Genomic DNA, 26,312 nt, shown 5'->3' on the forward strand with positions numbered 1-26,312 from the left:
CTGTTGGAAATTCAAAGATGAATAAGAAATGGCCCCTGGGCTCAGAAGAGCTTATATGTGATTAAAAATATGAAAGAATAAACAATGGCTTAGTGGGGGGGAAAGGGAAAGCAAAGAACATACCAAAAAAGAGTCCTGAGTGTGAATGGAACACTGAAACCAGCCCACCTACAAAGTTCTAAATGGAAATCTTTAGAAGCCAGGTTCTAACATGTTACAACTTGTTTACAAAAATCGAAGGTATCCATTTTAAATCCTAGCCCAACACTTTGAGGAATGTCTTCTTGAATTTGAGGGTGAGGAGAGGCAGACCTGTAGAGAGGGTCCACTTTTGCAATCATTTATTTAAAAAATGCTATTAAAAATATAGAGTATATGATTTTTATGTGTACACTTTAAATGTGAATATTCATGTATCTACCACTCAGCTTAATAAAGAAAACAGTACCGTTAGCTTTGAAATCTCCTATGTGACCTTTCCAGTAGTTGCATTAATTTTAGAAAGTAAATTTTTGCCTTAAATTGTAGAATAGCAACAGTGTGGAGTATTTAGAACTTTGCTGTTGTTGTTTAGTCACTAAATCGTGTCTGACTCTTTTGCTATCCCATAGACTGTAGCCCATCAGGCTTCTCTGTCCATGGGATTTCCCAGGGCAAGAACACTGGAGTGGGTTGCCATTTCCTTCTCCAGGGGATCTTCCCGACCCAGGGATCAAACCTGCATCTCCTTCATTTGCAGGCTATTCTTTGCTAGTGAGCCACAAGGGAAGCCCACATTTAGAACTTTGTAAGAAGGAAAAAATTGCTAATATGTGATTATTGTTTTGGCATAATTTCCTTTTTTACTTGTATGTGTTTTTACATTTTAATGTGGTTATAGCTTTCTCATGCATAATTTGGAGAAGGCAATGGCACCCCACTCCAGTACTATTGCCTGGAAAATCCCATGGATGGAGGAGCCTGGTAGGCTGCAGTCCATGAGGTCGCTACGACTGAGCGACTTCACTTTCACTTTTCACTTTCATGCATTGTAGAAGGAAATGGCAACCCACTCCGGTGTTCTTGCCTGGAGAATCCCAGGGATAGGGGAGGCTGGTGGCCTGCCGTCTATGGGGTTGCACAGAGTCGGACACAACCGAAGTGACTTAGCAGCAGCAGCAGCATGCATAATTAGCATTATCTGATACTGTTAAAGTCTTCACAGTCTTTAAATAAGTAATACATGTATGTATTGCAAATTCAAAAGGTACAAAAAGGTATACAGTGAAAAGCAAATCTTCCTCCTACCTTCTTTTCTCTTTTCTTTCCCTTGACCTGCTTGTTTTTTATAGGTTTGTGGATTATAGTCTTTCTTTTAATGGCTGCACAACTGTCCATTTAGTGCAATGTTTTTCTGACTTCAGGTCATAATTGGTGAAATGCACAATTAATTTAGTGGGGCTCCACAAGCCTTGCTTGTTTTTTTAATGAAATAAATTAGGATAGAAAACAACAGAGAGCCTCACACATAGTAAAGATAAATATTGTTTGAAGAAACTTGGTTCGGTTTTGTATACATACACATGTGCGCCCACACTCTCATACATGCACATACTGTTTTACCACGTAAAATGTAATTTTTTTTTTACTGTGGGTCATGGTCAAAAATGAAGCACGGCCACCTGATGTGGAGAGCCAACTCACTGGAGAAGACTGTGATGCTGGAAAAAATTGAGGGCAGGAGACGCCGGCAGCAGACACCAGCAGCAGAGAATGAGATGGTTAGATGGCTTCATTGAATCAACAGACATGTGTTTGAGCAAACTCCAGGAGATAGTGAAAAACAGGGAAGCCTGGTGTGCTGCAGTCCGTGGGGTCACAGAGTTGGATACAACTTAGCCACTGAACAACAAATTGTCAAAAAACACTTGAAATTTACCAATCTAGTAATGGCTGAAGTGGAATTTGTTTCTCATTTTCATTATTATATATAATTTGGGAACATGCATTTTTTTTCCCTCATACTTTGAAATTTTTTTAAGACAGCTTGGCAGAAGTGAGGCCACTGAGTCAAAGGATATGAAGATTTAATTGATCTAGCCAAGATGCTTTCCAAAAATCATATCCCATTTACTATTTAATAAATGCCTTCTTTACTTGGTTCAGGATAAGATATTTTTATTTCAGTACAGACATTTTTTCCTGTGCAGCACATATGTGATATATGTACGTATTTTTTATAACAAAAAATGGGATAATTACTTTTAATCTAATATAAACTGAACGCTTCCCAGTTTTACTAAATATTCTTCTGCAGCCCTGATTTTTATTCTGGGGCAGCCTTCCTTGGATGTAGGTGTAAAGAGTGACCACTCTTGCTTCTCAGACTTGAGTCATTCTTAACCATCTTTATGATTTGTACCATATAAAATTTTATTTATTTATCTTTAAATTGACTTTTCAAAAACTTTTAATTTAAAAATAATTTTAGATTTGCAGAAAAGCTGCAAAGATAATACAAGTTCCCTAACTTAACATAGTTCTGGTACAATTATCACCTAAGAAATTAACATTGGTATAATGTAAACTATAGACTTAATTTGGATTTCATTTGTCTTTCCCATTAAGGTCTATTTCTGTTCCGCGGTGGAACGTAGGCTACCACGTTACATTTAGATGTTGTGTCTTAGTCTCCTCCAGTCTACGGCAGTCCTTCAGTTTGTCCTTATCTTTTATGACCTTGAAATTTTTGAGGAGTACTGGGCAGGTATTTTGTAGACTGCCCCTCCAGATGGTTTGTTTAGTGTTTTCTCAGAATCAGATTAAGCTTATGGATTTGAGGGAAGAACACCACAGAGGTGCAATGCCCTTCTTATTGCTTCATGTCAAGGATACATGATGCTGATGTGTTTAATTACTAGTAATGTTAACTTTGATCACTTGGTTAGATATGTCTGCCAGGTTTCTCCATTGACAAGTTCTTCGTAATTGGTACATATTTCTGAGAGAGATACTTTAAAATTGTGCAAGTATCCCATTTCTCTTTTAAGTTGTTACCCACTAATTTTAGCAAGACAAAACTAAAAGCAAACAAAAAAACTATACTTTCATAAGCATTGGCCTAGTCAATGAGATCAGTGAAAAGGAGGTTAATAGCTGGCTATCTTTTTTTTTTTTTTAATACACATTATGATAAATATAAAAGCATTAAAATTTTTAAAAAAATACCACTTATACCACTTATAATCATCTTATAGACACAGCACAAAAACCTTGGACCGCTCTAAGGTGCTAATGAGTAAGTGGTTTAGGTTCTATGGTGATATTGTTGATCCCTTATTAGGATCATGTAGTTATAGCATTGTCATTAGTTAGTTTAGTTGGTTGGTTTCTTTAGTTCATATGTTAACAATTTATTAATTGTACAATGTACAGAACCCTAAACTAGGCTTAGGTTAAGACATAGGCTAGTAGGAGAAACGAGCTGAATAAACCTTGGTGCACTAAAATACAAGGCAGTGAACACAGCAGGCACTGGAGCTGTAGACTGTTCTAAGGAGTACAGTGGGTGGAGTAGAGAATCCAGTCAAATCTGGGAAAATCAGGGGAGACAGCCTGGAGGAGGTGATATGGTCTGGACCCACGTTTCCCACTGCTTTGCCCAGATCTTATTCTGAGGGATACTCCTTTCTGAGACTCAAAGGTTTTCCTTGGCTACATCGTGGAAAAGCCATTTGAGTCCACATTCTTCTTATTCCTCTATCTCTTTTTTCCTAACTTTGTACCCTGCCTCTCCCATCCTGACATTTCAGTCATGACAGATAAGATCTTGGTTGAGCTTGGAGTTCTGAGCCAAGTAAACACAGGAAGCCCATTCTGGAAGGGTAAATGTTTCTTCCAGAGTGGGTGAAGGATATTGCCTCCTTGGTCGTTCTTGGCCCCAAGACTGTGTTTATGTGGCCCAGTGTTAAAGTGCTGGGACTTAAGGGGCAGTGTTCAGGGGCCTGTGAATTTGAGAGATTCCAGAAATTAGCCCATGTATAGGCTCTCCAAGAGACTAAAAGATATTCCAAAAGACTGGATCAACGCACTTGAGTCCTTTGTGTCCTGGGGATCTGAACCTTGAGCTTCATGTTGAGGATTGTGAGCTGAGTGGAGATGGATGAGGGCTGGAAAGCTGGCTCGTGGAAGGAGAGTGTGCTCAATCCAGCATGAAGAGGTCCGGTAGCCACTTCACCACAGGGTAGTGGAATCTAGGGTCACTATAGACTGCACCCACACTTTCCTAGTTCAGAGCCTTGGGGTTAGAGGGGTGTGGGTAGGAAATGGGTCAGAGGCTGGTGGGATTAGAGCAGGAATAAGGACCCTTATGGCAGAAAGTGAAGAGGAACTAAAAAGCATCTTGATGAAAGTGAAAGAGGAGAGTGAAAAAGTTGGCTTAAAGCTCAACATTCAGAAAACTAAGATCATGGCATCTGGTCCCATCACTTCATGGGAAATAGATGGGGAAAGAGTGTCAGACTTTATTTTTGGGCTCCAAAATCACTGCAGATGGTGATTGCAGTCATGAAATTAAAAGATGCTTACTCCTTGGAAGGAAAGTTATGACCAACCTAGATAACATATTCAAAAGCAGAAGTATTACTTTGCCAACAAAGGTCCGTCTAGTCAAGGCTATGGTTTTTCCAGGGGTCACATATGGATGTGAGAATTGGACTGTGAAGAAAGCTGAGCACCAAAGAATTGATGCTTTTGAACTGTGGTGTTGGAGAAGACTCTTGAGAGTCCCTTGGACTGCAAGGAGATCCAACCAGTCCATCCTAAAGGAGATCAGTCCTGGGTGTTCATTGGAAGGACTGATGTTGAAGCTGAAACTCCAGTACTTTGGCCAACTCATGAGAAGAGTTGACTCATTGGAAAAGACTGCGATGCTGGGAGGGATTGGGGGCAGGAGGAGAAGGGGACGACAGAGGATGAGACGGCATCACTGACTCGATGGACATGAGTTTGAGTAAACTCTGGGAGTGCTGTGATTCATGGGGTCGCAAAGAGTCAGACATGACTGAGCGACTGAACTGAACTGAACTGAAGGACCTGGAAGAATTTCTTTACATAAAATCAGGACTTGAGCAAAGAATGGATATTTCTGTTTCCCCAGGAAGGCTGTGAAGCAAAGTATGTGCAGCAGTGGCTTGCACACGAAACATCCTGCCAGCTATGGTTCTTAAGCAGAGGAGGGCTGGGGTTGCCGTCTGGAGGGAGACATTTGTTTTGTCAATTCAAAGCCCTGGTAGAGCTCATGAACAGACTGCTCGATTGGCAGTAAGCAGATTGCCTTCCAAGAGAAATTAGATATTGCCAGTTCTTCTGCTTTGTAAAGGCTGCTTTGTCTCAGACTGGTAGCTAGGAGTGAGTCCCTGGCAGAGCTACAGTTTTCCTCAAAGCATTTCCCAGGCCCTTTCCTAATTTCCCCATCCGATGTTTGGTGTCTTTCTTCTCTCTCCAGCTCTTCTTAGGGAGGAAGCCTGAATATCCCATCTTTCCCTCCAGGAAAGGTCGCCTTTTTTTGTTGGTGGTCTTCTGTCTGATCCCAGGCAGATGACTCTGCTAAAAGGATTAGATGAAGACTTTGTAGCCCCTGAAACAAGAAGTCTTTCTGCTGCTTTGGACTCATTCAGGAAGCGAGGGGACTGGGTGACTAGGATAGAACAACAGGTCTGGGTGACTGCCAAAGAACAATACCGTAGAACATTGACACTAGAAGGGCCCACTGGAGAAGCGCTAGTTCCAACAGCCCGACAGCCATCTCACTATATGCAGGAAAAGGCAGAGGTCCTATGGGGCACAAGGACTTGCTCACGGTCTCACCGCCCTGTAACCAGGACCTGATGACTCTTTCTCTGCTCCTGGATTTTTAGTTTTTCCCTTCTTAATCACATTGCCACTCAGAGTTAGAAAAGGATAATTGTAAAGTCTTGTGGAAACCTGCCTACTCACATGGCAGCCACAGCCCAATGTCGGAGAATGGGTAGGACACGTGGGTAGAACGGGGTGTCCTCTGTGGACATGCTGCTGGAGCTGTCTGGTGGGCATTGGGAGCTAGGCTCCCTAGAGGCATCTGAAGTTATACTGCATCTCTTAGGCATTCTAGGATCCAACTAGTAATGTTGAGATTGTTGTTGTTTAGTTGCTAAGTCGTGTCTGACTCCTTTGTGACCCTGTGGATTATAGCCCGCCAGGCTCCTCTGTCCATGGGACTTCCTAGACAAGAATAATGGAGTGGGTTGCCATTCCCTTCTCCAGGGGATCTTCCCAACACAGTGATCGAACCCATGTCTCCTGCATTGGCAGGCAAGATTCTTTACTGCTGAGCCACCAAGGAAGACCAATATTGAGATAACAGCAGCTTTCTTTTCTTAAATTCCAATGCTCCCAAAGTAAAGACTGACTTTAAAAGATTTATTCTGCTCCTGTGTTTTCACATTTGGCATTTCAGTTTATAAAGGGACAAGGATAGAATATCATCTCTTATAGTGACCGAATCTAGAATCTAATGCTCATATACATATATATATATATATACTTTTTTTTTTTCTCCTCTCGAATTCTTCTCTCAAATTCTTTCATCTTATCGAGGGGACAGCTGTTTCTTCTTTTTGTTTCCCCAGGAGTCTTTTTAAATTATTTATTTGACACTTTAATTCATTGCCTACTCTGAATGAAATATGAAAGTGGGTAGATTTCAAGGGGCTTACGACTGTGGGGGAGACAGGAGTGCAAGTAACAGTGATAAAATTATATAAATACCGTGATAAAGGCATCTTCAGACTGCGGTGGGCTTCCAGAGTAGACAAACAGATCCCGCCAGGAGATCAAGAACTGTTTCACAGAGGAGGTAGTAACTGAGTTGGGCCTTGAAGGTAGTTGGGCAATGAGAGGCACTCAGAAAAAAGGTAACAGTGTGAGCAGTCGGGGGAGGAAGAGAAAAAAAATACAGTTTTCAGAGCAGCAGGCAGTGCGCTGTGCTTACGCCTATATTAGAGTGGTAGTGGTAGGGGAGTATGGTAGATGAAGCCAAAGGGATTTCAAGTTTTGGTGGTGACGTCTGTCATGGGAGGGGTTTGGACTTAGTCACACCGCTGTTGCCGTTAGTTAGGTCTTAATTATTTTTCCCCCAGAGAGTAGTTTTCAGTTTCTTTTTAGTAATGGAAAGACATTTTTTTTTTTCAAAACAGTATTTATACCCATCTCCAAATGATATAAAACATAGGATGGCTTTTTAAAGCAAATGTGTATTTTCAGTAAGCATAGTGAGCTGCACAGTGGAGGTGAGAGAAAGCATTTTTGGGCTTGAATGGAGCTGACCTGAGAGAACCTTCTCCTCTGTGGGCGCTGGGCCGTTCCCGAATCCTGCACGGTCTGGCAGTGACTGCGGTGGTGGAGTGCCTGTGAGTGGGCTCTCTGGGAATGGGAAAGACTGTAAAACCCTGGAGTGCGTCCCCAGAAGACTGACCTTACGAGAGAAGTTCTGGGAAACAAACCGCAGGGAGACTTTACAGGAATTTTTGGTTGAGCCCACAAGCAAGGCACATGAGGAAAAGAGATGTAATTATAGTTTGTAAGTCTATGAAAAGATGCAATGAGTGACATGAAATAGCCGTTCTAAGTTTCTTCTTCCTGTTGGACAGGAAGGAATGGGGTTTTATGCATTCATTCAGCAGATTTTTACTGCGTGCCAGCTGTAAGCTGGGCCCTATACTAAATGCAGAGAATAGGTGGCTAGCAAAACAGTCAAGGTTCCTGCTCCTAAGGAACCTGGGGGGAAGCACATGATGGCACAAGGGAGCAATTACAGATTATGGTGAGTGCCATGGAGGGTAAGTCCTCATTCAGACTGGAGGGTCGCACACTTCTCTTAGGAAGTGAGAGGCAAGTTGAGCCAAGTAAGATTCAGCCAGGCAAAGACTATGGCGTAGGGGGGCATCCAAGGCAAAGGGGAACAGCCTGGAGAAACTCTGACACTTTGGGGAACTAAAAAGAGGCCCACGGAGCTGGCACCCAGAGGGGGAGGGCAGGAGAGGAGGCTGGAGAAGAGTCATACAGGGCCTTATAGGGACATGGGAAGATTTTAGATTTTACCCTGAATGTTGGGGAGCCATTGAAGTGTGTTAAGCAGGAAATGACATGATCTAGTGTAAAAGGGTGATTCAGACACCTCAGTGGAGAATGGAGCTGTGAGGGCAAGAGTGAAAGCTGGGGTGGTCAGGAGGTTTTCGTCACAGTTAAGGGGAGAGATTAGGGTGGCGATGAGGTGCAGAAAAATGAACAGATGAAAGATATATCTAGGAAGTAGCATTGTCTGGAGTCGGTAAGTGGATTGGCTGCGGGCCAGAAAGAGGTAGGGATGCACAAAGGTATCTTCTTGTCAGTACAAGCCTGCACGGGGACTCCCAGCAGACCACACAGGTTACAGGTTCCTGTCTTTCGGGAAAGGTCAGGTAGGATTGATCTGAATCCAGCCTTGCAGAGGCAGCAGGATTCAGCTGACCTCTTGCTCTGCCCAGTTCAAGGAACTTACACACAACAGCAGCACCCAGCAGAGATTCCAGTTCTCCCAGTAGTAGGGCACTTACTGTGTCCCTATCTGGGCCCCTCCCCCGACTCAGGGCAAGGCTCTAAGGAAGCAGTATAACCCCAGTGTGCCACTAGGGGGCGCATGGCCTGCATTCTGTGTCAGGTCTGGTCTGGAGGGCTTTTTGAAGTTTGCATTAGAGAGAGACTGACTTGTATCAGCTTTAGTAATCCACCTCCCCTGACCCTTCATGCTCCTTAGAAGAATGCCTGGTATATGGTATTTGTTGTTTAGTCGCTAAGTTGCGTCTGACTCTTTGCCACCTCATGGACTGTAGCCCGCCAGGCTCCTCTGTCCATAGGATTTCCCAGGCAAGAATACTGGAGTGGGTTGCCATTTCCTTCTCCACGGGATCTTCCTGACCCAGAGATCAAACCCAAGTCTGCTGCATTGCAGGTGGATTCTTTACTGCTGAGCCACCAAGGAAGCCCACTCAATAAACATGAGTTGGTATTATAACTGTGATTAGTGTCTTATTGTAGAAATGAATGGGTATTGCCTCTTGTTTCTCAGTATGGAGACTGGGCAGGTGGAATGTGCATTTTAGGGATCAGGAGAAGAACAGAAAACTGCCTGTTGGGAACGGGACAAGAGAGAAGGTGAGTGATTTGATGGTGTTGCCCTTGCTCTTTCATCCTGTCCTCCACGGACGGGGAACACTAGGGACACTAGGAATTCCTTTGAGGAATTCCTGAGTTGGTACTTGGGTCGGGGTGTTGGATTGGGTATTTTTAGTGGCTGGTTGAGTGTGCCCTCTTTGACACTCCGGTTGCTCCACTGAAGCAGCAGTGTCCCCCCCTTAGGGTTGGTGCCACCCTGTTATTTCCTGCTGGATTTTGTGATGCTCCTCCTACCTTATCTCCTGCATATATATACCTTTTAAACTAGAGTGAATTAAAATCTTGTTTTAAGAAATTTGCTATAATACTGAAGGTTAGTCAAAAACACAAAGATTCTGCATGGGGTCTCTGCATTAAAGATTCCATCATGATCTCTCTAGCACTGCTTGAGGAAACAACATTGAAAAATACGGGGCTTCCTTGGTGGTTTAGATGGTGAAGAATTTCCTGCAATACAGGAGACCCAGGTTCGATCTCTGGGTTGGGAAGATCCCCTGGAGAAGGAAATGGCAACCCACTCTAGTATTCTTGCCTGGAGAATTCCATGGACAGAGGAGACTGGCAAGTTACAGCCCATGGGGTCACAAAGAGTCGGACATGACTGAGCAGCTAACACATATTGAAAACTTTCTTACTTGAGGCTCTGTGTCCTTTTCTGGGGGGCATACCTACTGCCCCAGGTTTTTGTCTGTGATGAAGAGCAGCTGAGATGAATGACATTCTTAGCTCAGTGCCTGATTTAAGGAGAATGCCTTCACACACATCTTTTCATGCTTATCCCAGACCTGTCACTTGCTCAGGGGAGGGGTTTTATGGGTAAAAGCTGGAAGGCTTGGTGACTTCCCAAGGGCATATGGCTGTCACGGAGCCCAGCACTGCCTGGTCTTCTGACCCTGGCTTTGTCTGGTGCCCTTGAAACTGCTCTACTTAGTACACAAAGAGAGCTGAAAGGCTTGGGTATTATTTCTAGATCAGATATCTTCTGGTTCTGTGACCTGGGGCAAGTTATTTAACCTCTCTTTTAGATTAAAAAAAAAAAATCTGTTAAATTAGTATGATTACAGGAATCCTAACTCCAGGTCTATTGGGTTTGAGAGATGAGCCAAGATTTGTGAGAGTTTTTTTTGAAAATTGTAAGGTAATCTGTGCACCAGTATGTTTCACATCTCATAGAGGTTATCTCAGAGTCTTCAAGGCTGAAAGGATGATAATTGAGCCTATCTTATCATGACTCAGAAGGAATCTTTATCTTCCCCAGGGAATCCAGCCTTGTATCTCATGACTGGCTGTCAAAAAAGTTGTTTGTAAGATCAGATGGCAGTGTACTTTAGAGGAAAGTACCAGGCTAGGGGGCAGCAGATTGATCTCTACTGTTAGTACTTCGACTGCCAAACTAACTTTGTTACTGTGGTCTAAACATTTGATCCCCTCGAGCCTCAGTTTTCCCATCTATAAAATGGTGATAATAATGGTGGTTCAGATGATAAAGAATCTGCCCACAATGCGGGAGACCTGGCTTCAATCCTTGGATAGGGAAGATGCCTGGAGAATGGAATGGAACCCACTCTGGTATTCTTGCCTGGAGAATTCTGTGGACAGAGGAGCCTGGTGGGCTACAGTCCACAGGATCTCAAAAGAGTTGGACACAACTGAGCGACTAACACAATATGACAATATGTTTCAGAAGGTTTTGAGGATCAAACAAGATAGATCCTGTAAAAGAATATTACACAATAGAAATATGTACCAGGGAATTAAACTTTGAGGACTTGTGGTTCCAGGCACTGTGCTAGCTCTTGGTCAGGACCGATACCATTTCTGACTTTGACAGCAGCTTGCAGAAAGCCCGGGCTTTCTGTATCTGTGTCGCATCTGCTGCTCGGGCTGTGACTCTGGATTGCCCAGGATGCTTCCTGGTGCTGACTGAGCCTTTCCTCTCCATCGCAGGGAGATGAGAGGCTGCTTTGGCACCGGCGCTAGCAGCATGTGTCCCTGCACTGGTTGAAGTCGTCGCCCCAACCTGGGCAGGCAGCAAGGTAAGCAGAGAGGCCCGTCCAGGCGAGCTCCTGAGACGTGAGTGCATTTCCGCCTCAGCCCGCTGCCCGGAAAACCCCAAGTGCACAAACAAGTCAAGGCAGGGCATCTGGGTCCTCCCTACCCTCGCTCCAGGACCCAGAGGAAGGGCTGGCTTCCCCTCCAAGCGTTCAAGCTGACTCCCTCCCCTCCTCACCCCCCTCCCCAGCCTGGACTCTTCCAAGTTATAAAAAATGAGACACTGGAGGGGAACAAAACAAGTCCACTCACTGTCTTCTCCCTTCTCCCTTCTGAGCTGCTGAAGCCAGTTCCCAGGAGCAGCCCAGAGCCCTTGTCTGGCTGGAAGGGAGGTAGGAGGAGTGGAATGCGTGCGGAGCCCGAGCTGATCAAAAGACAGTGCTGTTCCGTGAAAGCCTCCCAGAACTGAGGGAGAGAGGGGGAGACCGCGGGGTTGGGGTGGGGGGGGGTGGGGGGAGGAGAGGGAGGGAGGGAGAGAGGGAGGGAGGGAGGCAGAGAGGGAGGGAGGGAGGGAGATCGGAGCAAGCGCCGGCGAGAACAGGGTCTCCATGACGACTGGCCTGGCCGGCCAGCAGTGCTCCGCTTATTTGGCTGGAAGGAGCGCCACGAAAGGTCAGAGGAAGGAGCTGTGGGAAGCTCGCAGCAGGTATCGGAGCCGGAGCGAGTGGATTTGGGGGCCCTGGGCTCCCTAATAGACTGTGGTGTGAGCCAGACTCTGCCGAGAATGGAGTGGGCAGGAAAGCACCGGGACTTTCAGGTAAGTCAGCTCCCGGCTGGGATTGTTTTTCCTCCTTTCCTGGCTGTAGTCTCGGGCTGTTTTCTGGGAGGCCGGCGAGTGTCTGTATGCTCTGCTCTGCTCAGGGTTTGGGGCTCAGGAATGATGTCATGCTCCAACAGTTGGATTCTATTAGCTTACGGAGGAGGGAAGCAGCCGGTTTTCTTGACTTTGCAAATCTAGCTGATCTCACTCTTGCTGAACCTGAGGTGTTCAGACTTCACTACAGGAATCATCATCTTACTTTTATTTAGCACAAAGGCTCAGGAAATTTTACGGGAAGAGTCTTTCATGTAGGGGAAAAAAAAAGAATTATCATCACTCCTGCAATGTGTTTGTAGTTCTTACATGGAAACTCCAGTGTCTTTTGAGTGGCTGGGTTTGTTCTAGGGAACACTGTTGTCTTTTGGTGCTGCTATGTCTGACCTAATGAAAAAAATAAAAGCTAATTAACTCAGCTGGGAGCTGCAGTGAGCTCCAAGTCTCTCTGGGGTAGTTATTAGGAGAGAGGGGCTGTCCTAGGGATGTCTGAACCAGGGTCAGTCTCTCTTCTCTCTCTGTCCCCCAGGTAGCCTGGTAAGAAGCAAGCTGTCCTCCTTTATTATTAATAAAATCCATCGCAGGTTTTCCTAAACAAATGTATGGGGTGGAGGCAGGGGGCGTCTGGAGAAGGGTGGGACCTGTCAAGGTTCCTTATCCCGATATCTCTGAGTAGATTGCTGCTAAGAGCTGGCTTACCTGAGGAGACCTGAAGTACTGTGGTTTGCTGAATGGATTCCCTGGTTAACGTTTGAATCAAGTCTCAGGGCATGCGGTGTCTACACCATGTACTCCTACACTGTTGTCCTGTGTTTCAGTAAAACTTATCCTGACCTAGAGGACCGGTGTGTGGTGAACTCGGTATGGCCTTGGAGAGGAGATCATTCCAGAAAGGCACTTGTATAGGTGTTGAGATCACTAAGGTTGTCAGTGATCTCATCAGGAGGTTTCATGCGGTGGACACTCCCTGCAGTGGAGACCCCTCAGGAGACGTGCTTCCGCTTCAGCCATGTTATGTCTTAAACTTACTCCTGGGCCTCAGGAGGCTCGGTGGCTGCTTTTGGTTTCCCTGTGGGATGAGGGAACAGCTGCGGTCCTAGCTCTTTGGTTTTTCTTCTTGAACTTTCTGAACAGAATGTCTTTTGTACTCTGGCACACAATGAGGGGGCCTTCTGATTAACTTCGGGTCAGCTTGCCAATGAAAGCACTGGCCGTGTCTCGAATTGGGCTCCCTGAACGTGTACATGCGTGCATCACTGTTGTGGCCTGAGGCTCCACAAGGGTGAACTCAATGGCCCCGGACCTTGGATGGGCCACTTATAAAGTAGTGTTTCCTTTTATTCCATTCTAGGGCTCTTCTGCTTGGTTGACACCTTGATTAACTGGGGGGATATGGCTTGGTGCTGTTGGCTGGGACTCAAGTCAGGGGATATGAAGAGGAGTCAGTGGGCCCTTCTGTGGGCAACACAAATCCAGGATCTCAGTTCTCCTCTATTTGTGTGGATGTAGTTGGGCAGCTCCTTCAATTTTACGTCCCTTGCTCATGTGAAGCAGAGAAGGCACTGGCGACCCACTCCAGTACTCTTGCCTGGAAAATCCCATGGACGGAGGAGCCTGGTAGGCTGCCGTCTATGGGGTTGCTAAGAGTCGGACACAACTGATGTGGCTTAGCAGCAGCAGCAGCTCATGTGAAGAGGGTCAGCAGATGCTCTTTCTTCTGGTATAGCAGAATGATAATAGCTTGGGGTTTAGGAGACTTGAATTGTGGCTAGGTCATGCTACTCACCATTCAGGTAGCCATTGGCAAGACTCTCAACTTCTACAACCTTCAGATTTATTGGCTGGTGAGATGGAAGTAATGATAATAGTTCCTCCACAGTAGTGTTGGGAGGAGCAAATGAAACAACTTCCACAGAAGAAATTTAAACCAGTCAAGATCTATATAATGTAAGATGTTATGAGTTGACCCTTGAAGAATGCTCTCTCTCTGTTCTGGAAAGTCACTTTGCTCTCTGTTCTGGTTATCCCATTTATAAAGGCCCCTCTTCTTTTTTGCATTTATAAATAAAAATGAGGAAAACCTTTGAAAACTTCAAGATGTTAAAGGAAGCATACAGGCAAGTTTAGTAAGAGTGATGTTCACTGTAGGCTTGGAGCCTCGTAAATGATCCTTGAGAGATGAAGCTTCCCTGGTGTCCCCTGATTCACGTGTTTTCGTTCAGAGGAGAGGGATTTCAAGAGACCCCTTGGCTTTTCCAGTGTCCCACAGCTAGCTGCCTGGCATTTACAGAGTCAGGTTTTAGGAGCTGGAAGGGAAGCTACTGGTTGCTAGGGCCCATTCCTCATCCTGTTAGGTTGTGCTGGGAAAACTGTTTCGAGGGAGCCCAGAGGCCTTCCTCCTCTGTCCTGGGTTTTAAAGGCAGGGTTCTAACTGGCAGGAAGAGTTATTGCTCTGAAAGGTCCTTGGGGGCTGGGCAGCTCTCTTAGGAACCTGTGGCTACAGCTTAGAGGGAAACCAGAAAGAAAGAAAGAAATGAGGAAGTGGGAATTCCAAGGGCAGAGATACTGATATGCCCTGGGACTGTGCCAGGGAGCAGAATCGCAGGGGAGCGGGAAGCCTCTGGGCGAGGGCGTGCCAGCTCTGTCCTCGGGGACACCGGGAGGCTCCTGGGTACCAGGCAGGAACACAGAGGGGGCGCCGGTACCCCACCTGCAGCCGCAGCTCTTGTTGTAGGGCAGGGGCACCCCTGGCAGCCAGGCCCTGGAGTGGTGCCTAGGAAGAAGCCCCTGAACAGATTAAAAAAATAACAACAAAGAAACAAAAACAACAGAGCCTTTTTTTCCAGGTGAGTCTGGTCACAGCAGCCTCTCTAGCCTGGGGGAAGCTGTCCACAGCTTAGCGCGGGTCTGCAGCTGTTTCCCGCTCCTTCAGTCCAGCTTCCCAGAGCTGAGTCACAAATTGGACCCCTCCATGTTCCTTAAGGATTAAAAAGGAACATTTCTGTTCTCGCTCTCTCTCTCCCGCTTCTTCTACTACTCTTCCTGCGCTCTCCGGCCCTGGGCTCCTTCTGTCTACAAAATTAGAATTATCAGTAACTCGGGGAAGTTGAAACTTTGAAATACCCTGGAAGACCGACCAAGGCCATCCTCAGTTCTGCTGGCTCTGCCCTGTCCCTGGAATGAAGGGCTTGGGGGTACCGTTTGGAGCGGTGCCCTGACTCCAGATATCATGGCCATTCTGCTGGCCAGGAACTAGGAGGGGTGTGCCCCACTCCCCACCTCATGGGATTCAATGAACTATTTCCAGGAGACCCACTGGTCACCGGAGTGAGGTGGAGGGTCTGAGTCCTGGGCCTTCCAAAGCGTCTCCCTGTGGGCTCGTGGGACTGAGAGGCTGAGAGCATGTGGTCTGTTGCTTCTCTTAGCTGTTACCTGTCAGTGCCCTGGAGGCTCCTGATGTTTTGTGTGGGGCCCAGGAGGGTTTGCTGAGACAGCCAAGCAGAGGGAAAGCGTGTGGAGCCTGGAGGAGGCAGAGGGCAGGCAGCAGCCCCCAGGGCTTTGGCTTGTCTGCCTTCTGTGCCTCCACCTTCACTGGGGAGAACGGGCTGCGGGTAGTGGGAGGGCACATCTGCTGACAGATGAGTGAGTTCTTTGATTTAGAGGAACCATGGAAAGTGGAGAAGGGGCCAGGAGGGCATGAGAGAAGGGGAAAAAAAAAGACCATCTGGCATGGTCTGCAGAGATCGCTCTCTCTGTGGGAAAATATGCTTTAGTGAGTGGCTTCTTCTAGGGGTGGGGAGGGAGACCCTGTGCTCTGCTGGGGCGGAGGTGCTCTGTGCACCTGTCCCGGTAGGTGTTGGGGGTGAAATGCTGGGTAAGTCTGTCTAGGGAAAACATGCCAAGTGATATTGTCTGATAGAAAATATCGAGGTTGGGATGGAGGTCCAAGAGGAAGGGGGTATATGCATACATATAGCTGATTCACTCCACTGTACAGCAGAAACTAACACAACATTGTAAAGCGACTCTATTCCCCCCCCAAAAAAATCCAAGGTCTCTGTTTTTAGCCATAGGCCCTAGAAAGACTGGCCTGGGTGTGTGTTGAGCAGAGAGGAGGATGCCAAATGAGTCGAGACTACCTTATTGAAGGATTTCTCCAAAGATCCATTGTCTTATTTTTTTTGACCCTGGTAAACTGGTATACTGTTGTTGAGGGGGTGTGGAAATGATCACAGTACTCTTCTCATCTGAAAGCTGCACTGTCTATATCAAGGGTGAATTATATGCAATCAGGATATGAAGCCTTCTTAACCAAAGCTGACTTGTCCCTGAGAGTTTGTCATGAAACTACCTGTTTCTCAAAGATCCAGACTATATTTATGTGTGACTTGTCGTCACTGAAGGGGATTTGTGTGTGAGTTGGCGGTTGGCTAATAGGAAACATCACAGTGAATGAAGGACTGTTTGACCTGGGTAAAATGAGATGGACATAGGGTTATGGAGACAAGCTCTGAAGCAGTAGGAAGACTACTGGAAGGAAACAGGAGAGAGGACCTGTGAAGCGGACTGGGGAAAAGGTAGTTCTCAGGTGGTAGAGGGGGGACCTGGACTAACCTAGAAGGCCCTCACGACTTAGCAGAAGGCTGGTTTGCCCCCGGGGGGCTCAAGGAGACAGCTTTGTGTAGGTCCTAACAGGCACTGGGAGGGCAGGAGTGGGTGGGGGTGGCTGGCACTGGGGTCGACACCCCTGTTCATTTGCTCTTGGACTCGGAGACATCCCTGGTCTCCACATGTTCTCTTGGTCTGTTCACTCATTTAGTCAGTGAGTCTAGAGGGTCTGGGCCAAGAGCTGGGAAAGATATAAAAAAAAAAATCAAGTGTGAGATTTATCATACACACACACACACACACACACACACACACACACTGTGTTACATGATTTATTATGCTTATTTCCTCCCCAGTGTGAGCCTCTGTCCATGTGACTGAGAAGGAACACTGACCTACTAAAGTTTTAGGTTTTGATGGTAGGATTAATGACTAGCTCATGCTTTAGACTGGGCAAAAGGAAGAGGGTCCAACTCTTAGACTCTGATTTGAAGCACTATTTGAGTGATGGAAGAGAGCCAACTAAGGACTGGAAATAGGAGGAGGGTGAGGGTTCTAGGCCTGGGTGGCACTCTGGGAGTGTCGGACGACGGGGTATGTGTGCAGGGGGTGGGGAATGAGAAGAGGGAAATGGGAAAATTGGAAAGAAAACTACAAAGTCAGCTAGTTTCTAGAACTCTTTAGCTTTGTGTGCTCATTTGTGTCTTGGAACAGAGGCTCCCTTATTGAGTTCTAACAACTGAGTTTTATAGATTGCTTTTAAGTGAGTCAACCTGTACTGTGTGTGTTCAACTCTCAGTGACTATTACGCGCCCAGTGAGGGTATGGTGCTGCCTTTGAGCAGCTCTGATGGAGCTATTTACATATAATACGAGAGTATCTTATAGGCAGTCTGGTGAAGTGACTAAGGGTTGGAACCCAGGGATCGTAAATAAATCTAGATTTAGAACCTGGTATTACTATTTGTTATCTGTGTGACCTTGGGTAATTTATCTAATCTCTCTGAGCCTCAGTTTTCTGTGAGGCATCTGTAAAACGGATATACAGTAAGTCCCCTGTATATGAATGAATTCCATTCTGAGAGTGCATTTGGAAGCCCGATTTGTTCAAAGTCCAACAAAGTTAGCCTAGGTACTCAACTAACATAATTGGCTGCATAGTACCGCATGCTGCTGCTGCTGCTAAGTCACTTCAGTCGTGTCCGACTCTGGGCAACCCCGTAGACGGCAGCCCACCAGGCTCCCCCGTCCCCGGGATTCTCCAGGCAAGAACACTGAAGTGAGTTGCCATTTCCTTCTCCAATGGATGAAAGTGAAAGTGAAGCTGCTCAGTCGTGTCCAACCCTCAGCAACCCCCTTGACTGCAGCCCACCAGGCTCCTCTGTCCATGGGATTTTCCAGGCAAGAGTACTGGAGTGGGGTGCCATTGCCTTCTCTGATAGTACCGCATAGGTTTATATATATATAAACCTATATTTATATAGGTTTATAGTACTTTTCACACAAATAATACATGAAAGACAAACAGAAAGTAAACATTTTTAATCTTACTGTATAGTACCTTGAAAAGTACAGTACAGTAGCTGGAATCCAGGGGCTGGCCTACAATTCCATCAGGTCTTCACAAGGACTTCAGTGAAGTCATCCTCTTGTAGATCTAGCTTGAAATAAATATACTGTACTAAGATATAAGCATCTGAATGCAGAGTTCCAAAGAATAGCAAGAAGAGATAAGAAAGCCTTCTTCAGTGATCAATGCAAAGAAATAGAGGAAAACAACAGAATGGGAAAGACTAGAGATCTCTTCAAGAAAATTAGAGATCCCAAGGGAACATTTCATGCAAAGATGGGCTCAATAAAGGACAGAAATGATATGGACCTAACAGAAGCAGAAGATATTAAGAAGAGGTGGCAAGAATACACAGAAGAACTGTACAAAAAAGATCTTCACGACCCAGATAATCACGATGGTGTGATCACTCACCTAGAGCCAGACATCCTGGAATGTGATGTCAAGTGGGTCTTAGAAAGCATCACTACGAACAAAGCTAGTGGAGGTGATGGAATTCCAGTTGAGCTCTTTCAAATTCTGAAAGATGATGCCGTGAAAGTGCTGCACTCAATATGCCAGCAAATTTGGAAAACTCAGCAGTGGCCACAGGACTGGAAAAGGTCAGTTTTCATTCCAATCCCAAAGAAAGGCAATGCCAAAGAACGCTCAAACTACCACACAATTGCACTCATCTCACATGCTAGTAAAGTAATGCTCAAAATTCTCCAAGCCAGGCTTCAGCAATACGTGAACCATGAACTTCCTAATGTTCAAGCTGGTTTTCGAAAAGGCAGAGGAACCAGAGATCAAATTGCCAACATCCGCTGGATCATAGAAAAAGCAAGAGAGTTCCAGAAAAACATCTATTTCTGCTGTATTGACTATGCCGAAGCCTTTGACTGTGTGGATCACAATAAACTGTGGAAAATTCTGAAAGAGATGGGAATACCAGACCATCTGACTTGCCTCTTGAGAAATCTGTATGCAGGTCAGGAAGCAACAGTTAGAACTGGACATGGAACAACATACTGGTTCCAAATAGGAAAAGGAGTATATTGTCACCCTGCTTATTTAACTTATATGCAGAGTACATCGTGAGAAACGCTGGACTGGAAGAAGCACAAGCTGGAATCAAGATTGCCAGGAGAAATATCAATAACCTCAGATATGCAAATGACACCACCCTTATGGCAGAAAGTGAGGAGGAACTAAAAAGCCTCTTGATGAAGTGAAAGTGGAGAGTGAAAAAGTTGGCTTAAAGTTCAATATTCAGAAAACGAAGATCATGGCATCTGGTCCCATCACTTCATGGCAAATAGATGGGGAAACAGTGGAAACAGTGTCAGACTTTATTTTTCTGGGCTCCAAAATCACTGCAGATGGTGACTGCGGCCATGAAATTAAAAGACGCTTACTCCTTGGAAGGAAAGTTATGACCAACCTAGATAGCATATTCAAAAGCAGAGACATTACTTTGCCAACAAAGGTCCGTCTAGTCAAGGCTGTGGTTTTTCCTGTAGTCATGTATGGATGTGAGAGTTGGACTGTGAAGAAAGCTGAGCACTGAAGAATTGATGCTTTTGAACTGTGGTGTTGGAGAAGAAACTCTTGAGAGTCCCTTGGACTGCAAGGAGATCCAACCAGTCCATTCTGAAGGAGATCAGCCCTGGGATTTCTTTGGAAGGACTGATGCTAAAGCTGAAACTCCAATACTTTGGCCACCTCATGTGAAGAGTTGAGTCATTGGAAAAGACTCTGATGCTGGGAGGGATTGGGGGCAGGAGGTGAAGGGGATGACAGAAGATGAGATGGCTGGATGGCATCGCTGACTCGATGGACGTGAGTCTCAGTGAACTCCGGGAGTTGGTGATGGACAGGGAGGCCTGGCATGCTGCGATTCATGGGGTCGCAAAGAGTTGGACAAGACTCAGCGACTGAACTGAACTGTACTCTACACAGTACTGTAAAGTATACAGAAGTATAACCACTTGTAAAGGATGCACACATGTGACAGTGAACACCAGATACGTGAACAAACTTATATGACTGGACATGTGAACGCACATTCCCATCTTCGAAAGTTTGCACCTTGAAAGTTTGTACATAGGGGACTTCCTGTAATGATAGTTCTTAGCTGGTTAGCGTTGTGGTGAGGATTGAATGAAATGATGCATGTAAAGCTCTCAGCCCAGTGCCTGGCCCACAGTAAATGTTCAACGCTTTCCATTATTATCATCAGTTTAGAGCAGCACTTTGAAGAGACTGTGGCTGGCATCTCTTAATCAGGTTGGGGTTACTGTGTTAGGAAAGTCAAATCAGATCCTCCTTTTTTTTAGAAGGAGTGTAGACTTTGCATTTTCTTCCTCTTTCCATCAAGACCTCAGGAGAGTTGCTGAAGTGATCCTCTTGACCCAGCTTCACAGGCTCAGCTTTATCCTTCTGAAGGAGGCTTACCTTCACAGCCAGGGGAGTCTAGAACTGCTTTTTTGCCTGCCCCTCTCCTACAGGCCAGCCCAGGTGGGACCTTGAGGTCCTCTTTAACCCAGCCCTGGAGGCCCTGTCCTATCTGCTGCCTCCAGTGCTCTGGACACTGGCTACCCTGGCACTGCTCACCTCTCTTCCGTGAATTCTCTGTGTCCTTCAAAACTCAGCTTAGAACACGGGCTTTGAGGCTGCCTCTGGAGGTTCACAGTCTGGCACTTCCTCTTCCTACCTGTGGACCCCTGCAGTTAACCTCTATAAAACCTTAGTGTCTTCATCCGTGAATTGGGAGTAATATTACCCATCCCAACGATCTGTTGCAGGAGTTAATTTGTATAAAGCACTTAGTTTCTGGCACACACATGCTCTCAGTAAGTGCTAACTGCTGCTGTTATTGGAGATCTCTCCCTCCTAGGAGCGTCTCTGGCTGCATGCAGCAGAAGAAAGAGCCCTGGCCTCGTAGTAAGCAGATCTGAGTGTTAGTCCTAGGCTTCGAAACTTCTTCTAGCAAGGGGGGATTGGGATTGGGTGTTTTCGTTGACATTCTGACTTGACACTTGAAATGCATCTTATCTTTCCAACTGGAGATTCCCTAAAGTCTTATGAAACTGAGTATAGTAGTTGATATATTTTATTTCCTCAAATTGACCTACATATGTAGTTTATGCTTTAAAACATATTTGAGTTAACTTTTTAAAAAAACCCCATCAGCTGGATTCTGGGAAACATTCCGACTTGGTTCTTTTAACTTGGAGACTGGGAACGTGTTCTCAGCTGCACAGGGCTTGGTTGCAACAACTTGCGAAGAGGCTCTAGCTGTCAGTCAGCTAGAAGGTCTCCCAGGTCAGTAAGAAATAGAGGTGGTGGTTTCACTTAGTGCCTCTGGAACAATTTTGGTCATTAGATGTTTGGGGTACTCCTGTGCTGCAAAGACTTAGACCAGCTCTGTGAATAAATTCTGTCCACGCTGTTTCCCTCTGTCAGTGGAGAAAACTGGCAAGTGTTTTCTGATGGATCCTCTCTCCTGTAGATCCTGGAGTGAGCCGCTTGTGCTCAGAGACAAACCTGTGTGTTAGGGGAAGAGCCCTCCAATGAAAGAGTGATGTCCAGAGCCAGGTCAGGCTGTTGTGGTTCACATTCAGGCTCTGCTGCATCCCAGCTCGGTCACCTTGGGTAAGGCACTCAGCCTCCTAGGGCCCAGTCCCTTGTCTGTAGAATGGATGTGGTAATAGTACTATTTTCATAGGGTCATGGTGAGGTCTAAATGTCAAGTGCTGAGAATAGCACCTCGTATCTAGCACTTCATGCAGTGTGAGCAATGACTGTTATATTTATTATTCTCTCGTAAGTCAAGCAGAGTTTGATTCTGAGTGCCTAGTCTCTCTGGTTTGTTCTGCTGAGAAATGTGAGGTGCTACCCACTTCCTCTATGTCTTGGACAGATATCTAGTATCAGCAGGGCAGTGACACGTGTCCCCTATCAGTGCATGGACTTCCCAGGTGGCGGTAGTGGTAAAGAACCCACCTGCCAATGCAGGAGGCTTAAGAGACGTGGGTTTGATCCCTGGGTCAGGAAGATCCCCAGAAGGAGGGCATGGCGACCCACTCCAGTATTCTTGCCTGGAGAATCCTATGGACAAAGTAGTCCATAGGGCTGCAAAGAATCAGACACGATGGAGGTGACTTAGCACATGCGCTCATATCAGTGCATGGGTCATAGCTCCTTTACCTTGCTTTTGTAAAGAAATATGTAAGCTAGAGGGGGAATCTGGCTAAACAAAGGAGCATCTAGGTTGAAAGGACCCTCTCTGACGAGTCATGCGTGTTCTGTAGCAGAGCCCTGGGTGAAAGAGTAAGATGGGAAGTGGGCTGAGGGAGAATGTAAATTCAGGGGCAGAGAGAGCTTGTGAGTGGTGAATATCCCCAGGCAGGTGGTTGCGGTTGAGACACTGAGTTGTAGGAGAGGCTCTTGGCACTTTGTCTTCCAGGAGACAGGTTGCCTCCCCAGCCCCAAGGTGACACTTGTTCCCGCACTGGACTCTGAGACCAGTCTCAGAGGAGCGGTGGGTTGGGTCCAGGAGGTTCTAACCTGTTCCTCACAAGAATGAGTAGTTCCAGTAGCTTGGTGCATCTTATCTACAAGTGTAATTATAAAGAGATTGCCTTTTTCAACGGCAAGAAATGGGAACTTTTGCTGCCAAATTTAGCAGCATGTTTTAAGTCCCTCAAATCTCCTTTGAGTGCTACCAAAGCTCTCAGCTTTGTTGTTATCTCTTGTTGAAACAGTCTGGGAAGGTCACATCAACAGTGCCAATTTATGGGCCTGCTGAACCCAGGCTGGCCTGGGGCAGAATGGGGAGTTCCTGGGAGTAGGTGCTTCACAAATTTTCCCTTTGAGTGAGGCTGTTTATAATTTAAGGTTCCTTTTGCTTCAGAAGACCAAACTGCGGATTAGGGTCAAACATCTTATTTCTTCCGCAGTCTTACTTCTGTAGGCTCCCAGAGGCAGGAACTCAAACTCTGCAGTAGCTCCCTATATACACTCAGGGGAAGCTCAGTCTTGATAGTATTTTCAGCTGCCTACACTATGCCCGACTCTCCTTACCAGAGGTAAGTTTTCTTGGTGCAGATTTTGTGCCAGACTTCCCTACCTCTTTTAGTTTATTGGCAATTTTTGACCTCCCGTGTGTTATGAAGGAGTGATTAAAAGAAGTGAAGACCAGAGGGCGTAGAAACCACACGTGAGGTTTCATACTCATTTGTAGAGATCTGAGAATAAGAAAGTCAGATGCATGTGTGCCTAGACTTTGTCTCTTGGCAAATGGATGCAAATAGGGAAAGGAAGTGAAAGAACCTGACTGACCCTGGCAACTCTCAAGAAGTGTGGTGTTTGAATGCGAAAGGAAAATACCTGGGATAGCTGAGTTGAACTTGGCAATGGCAGTGGCCTTGGTTTGCAGTCTGTGACTTGACTCACTCAGAGAAATGAGACTTTGGAATCCAGAAAGAGAGCCCTGAAGTTTATTTTCTTTGTTCCTCTCTCACCTCCAGATTTATTCACCACTTTGGCTTCAGACATAAATGGAAATGCCAGATAAATTGCTGTTTTTGAGATGGCTTGAGCAGCACTGTCCTCTCTGGGTCCGGGCTCTTTGGGTGGATCATCACTGCTACTCAGGGTAGGGTCACTGCTCAGATGTGCTGGGAGAGCCGGCTGTGAGGGTGCTAGTGGTAAGAAGGACTGTGGGTTCTCTTAACGCTGAGTAAGTGCCCAAAGGGAAGTGGCAGGGGCCAAGTTAAAAAGAAAACAGTGAGGCACAGCTAGAAAATTGTGTTGTATTTAGACCTCATTAAATACAAATAGACAAGTTTCTTCTTGAAACCCACATCTGTTTGGTAAACCCAGGTGGGTTTTATATGCAATGCTACCCAGACTCCTTTTCACCTGAAAAATACCCAAGGTCAGATGTCTACATAGCTCTGCTAGAAAAAGTTGAGCCCTGGGAAGCTGTAGAAACTAAAGGATAAGACCGTGGAGTTGTGTGCATTCTACCATGATAAGAAAAGTTAGTGGAGGGAGAAGGCAAGCTGTGAAGATTGCAATACCTGTGACATAGTCCTGGCCAGCCATAGCAGTTAATGTCAGTCTTTCCCTGAGATCCCATGGAGGGCAGGAAGGGTGTCCAAATGTGCCTCTCTTGTTTAGAAATGTTATTTATTCATTCATTCATTCAATATGTCTTTATTAAGTGTCCATCCTGTTCTTCGTTTCTTGGGCTTCCCTGATAGCTCAGTTGGTAAAGAATCCGCCTGCAATGCAGGAGACCCCAGTTCGATTCCTGGGTTGGGAAGATCCGCTGGAGAAGGGATAGGCTACCCACTCCAGTATTCTTGGGCTTCCCTTGTGGCTCAGCTGGTAAAGAATTCTCCTGCAATGTCAGAGACCTGAGCTTGATACCTGGGTTGGAAAATAGGGAAATGCCAGATAAATTGCTGTTTTTGAGATGGCTTGAGCAGCACCCGGCTCCTGGAGATTTCCATGGACTATTCCATGGGATCGCAAAGAGTCAGAGGCCACTGAGTGACTTTCACTTTCACTTTCATCCCGTTCTAGGCACCATTCTCTATGCTGCAGAAAGTGAAAAGTGAAAGTGAAGTTGCTCAGTCGTGTTAGACTCTTTGCGACCCCGTGGACTGTAGTCTACCAGGCTCCTCCGTTCATGGGATTCTCCAGGCAAGAACACTGGAGTGGGTTGCCATTTCCTTCTCCAGGGGATCTTCCCAACCTAGGTATCAAACCCAGGGATCGAACCCGGGTCTCCCGCATTGCAGGCAGATGCTTTAACCTCTGAGCCACCAGGGAAGCCCCTGTCTATGCTGCAAACGTAGAGATAACTACTGACACATCAAAGTCCTTGTGTGGTGGAGCTTTAAGTAGAGCAGGGGTAGGGGCAGGCAGTAAATAAGCAAACAAATCACAAATAAGATAAAGATAGTGATATGAGCTATGAAGGAAATAATGGTGATGTAAAAGAGAGGCACAGGAACTTGAGAACTATTTTCAAAAAAGAAGTTCGAGAAGGCCTCTCGGAGAAGATGACATTGAAGCTTCAAGGACAAGAAAAAGCTGTGAATGTGCAGATTTGGGGAAGGTACCTTCCTGGACATCCCTGGTGGCTCAGAGGTTAAAGTGTCTGCCTGCAATTTGGGAGACCCGGGTTCCACCCCTGGGTCGGAAAGATCGCCTGGAGAAGGAAATGGTAACCCACTCCAGTATTCTTGCCTGGAGAATCCCGTAGACGGAGGAGCCTGGTGGGCTACAACGACTGAGCGACTTCACTTTCTTTCACCTTCCTGGAAGAGAGAACAGCAGAGCAAAGTCTTTGGGGGTAGAAAAGAGGTCGGCTTGTTGAGAGAACAGAAGGAAAGTCGTCATTGTTAGAATTCAGGGGGCAAGTAGATTGGAAGTAGAAGATGGTGGAGGCTAGTTCAAGTGCAGCCTTTTGGCCATGGTAAGGAGCTTGGAAAACTAGTATGAGGTGTCCATATTCTAGGTCTGTGGCGCAACTAGGGCTAAGTTGTCAAAATTTGAGAGGGATGATTGACTGAGAGGAAGATTGAATTTGAAAAGAATCAAGAAAAAAAAAAACAAGGGGAAAGAGAAGGGCTCTGGAGTGGGGATTGGCACATAGCTCATTAACTAAAGGAAGTTGAATAAATGCAACTCAATTCTGCATAGTCCTTGGGATCAAGCAATATGTTTTAAAGATCCCTGTAGATTTTAGATTTGTGGTGCATCATTAGCAGAATGCATGCTTACTTTCTTCTACGTATTGTGTTTTACTAGGCATTTTCACTTGCATCATTTTAGCAAATTCTCACGACGACTGTGAGTGAATTTGTTGATGCTCTGGTGTCTCCAGTTGAGGAACGTAGACTGGCGAACTTGCTTAAAATCCAGATCTAAGTCTGTACCATTCCAAAGGATGTGCTCTTTCTATGTCCTCTTATCTAAAACAGTTAATGAGCATTTTCCCCCTGAATTGTTCTGTGTTGTTTCCCATCCTGTTCTCCTT

General features: G+C 45.9%; 1 protein-coding gene across 4 annotated transcripts in view; it reads left to right on the plus strand.

Annotated features, from left to right (window-relative positions):
* Window positions 1–26,312, plus strand: part of DENND2B (DENN domain containing 2B) — a 171,671-nt gene that overhangs the window by 33,006 nt on the left and 112,353 nt on the right. The window contains exon 2 of one of the 4 annotated variants that reach the window (XM_061440862.1): window positions 11,179–11,267. The exons of 1 other annotated variant lie outside the window; for it this stretch is intronic. The gene's annotated coding sequence lies outside the window, so the exon portion shown is untranslated. Of the gene's footprint in view, window positions 1–11,178; window positions 11,268–11,348; window positions 11,616–11,781; window positions 12,041–26,312 lie in introns of those variants that run through there. 2 more of the 4 variants (XM_061440864.1, XM_061440861.1) reach the window with 2 other exon arrangements.

The sequence above is a fragment of the Bos javanicus genome, chromosome 15 (genome assembly GCF_032452875.1).
Source record: "Bos javanicus breed banteng chromosome 15, ARS-OSU_banteng_1.0, whole genome shotgun sequence".
Taxonomy (NCBI): Eukaryota; Metazoa; Chordata; class Mammalia; order Artiodactyla; family Bovidae; genus Bos; species Bos javanicus.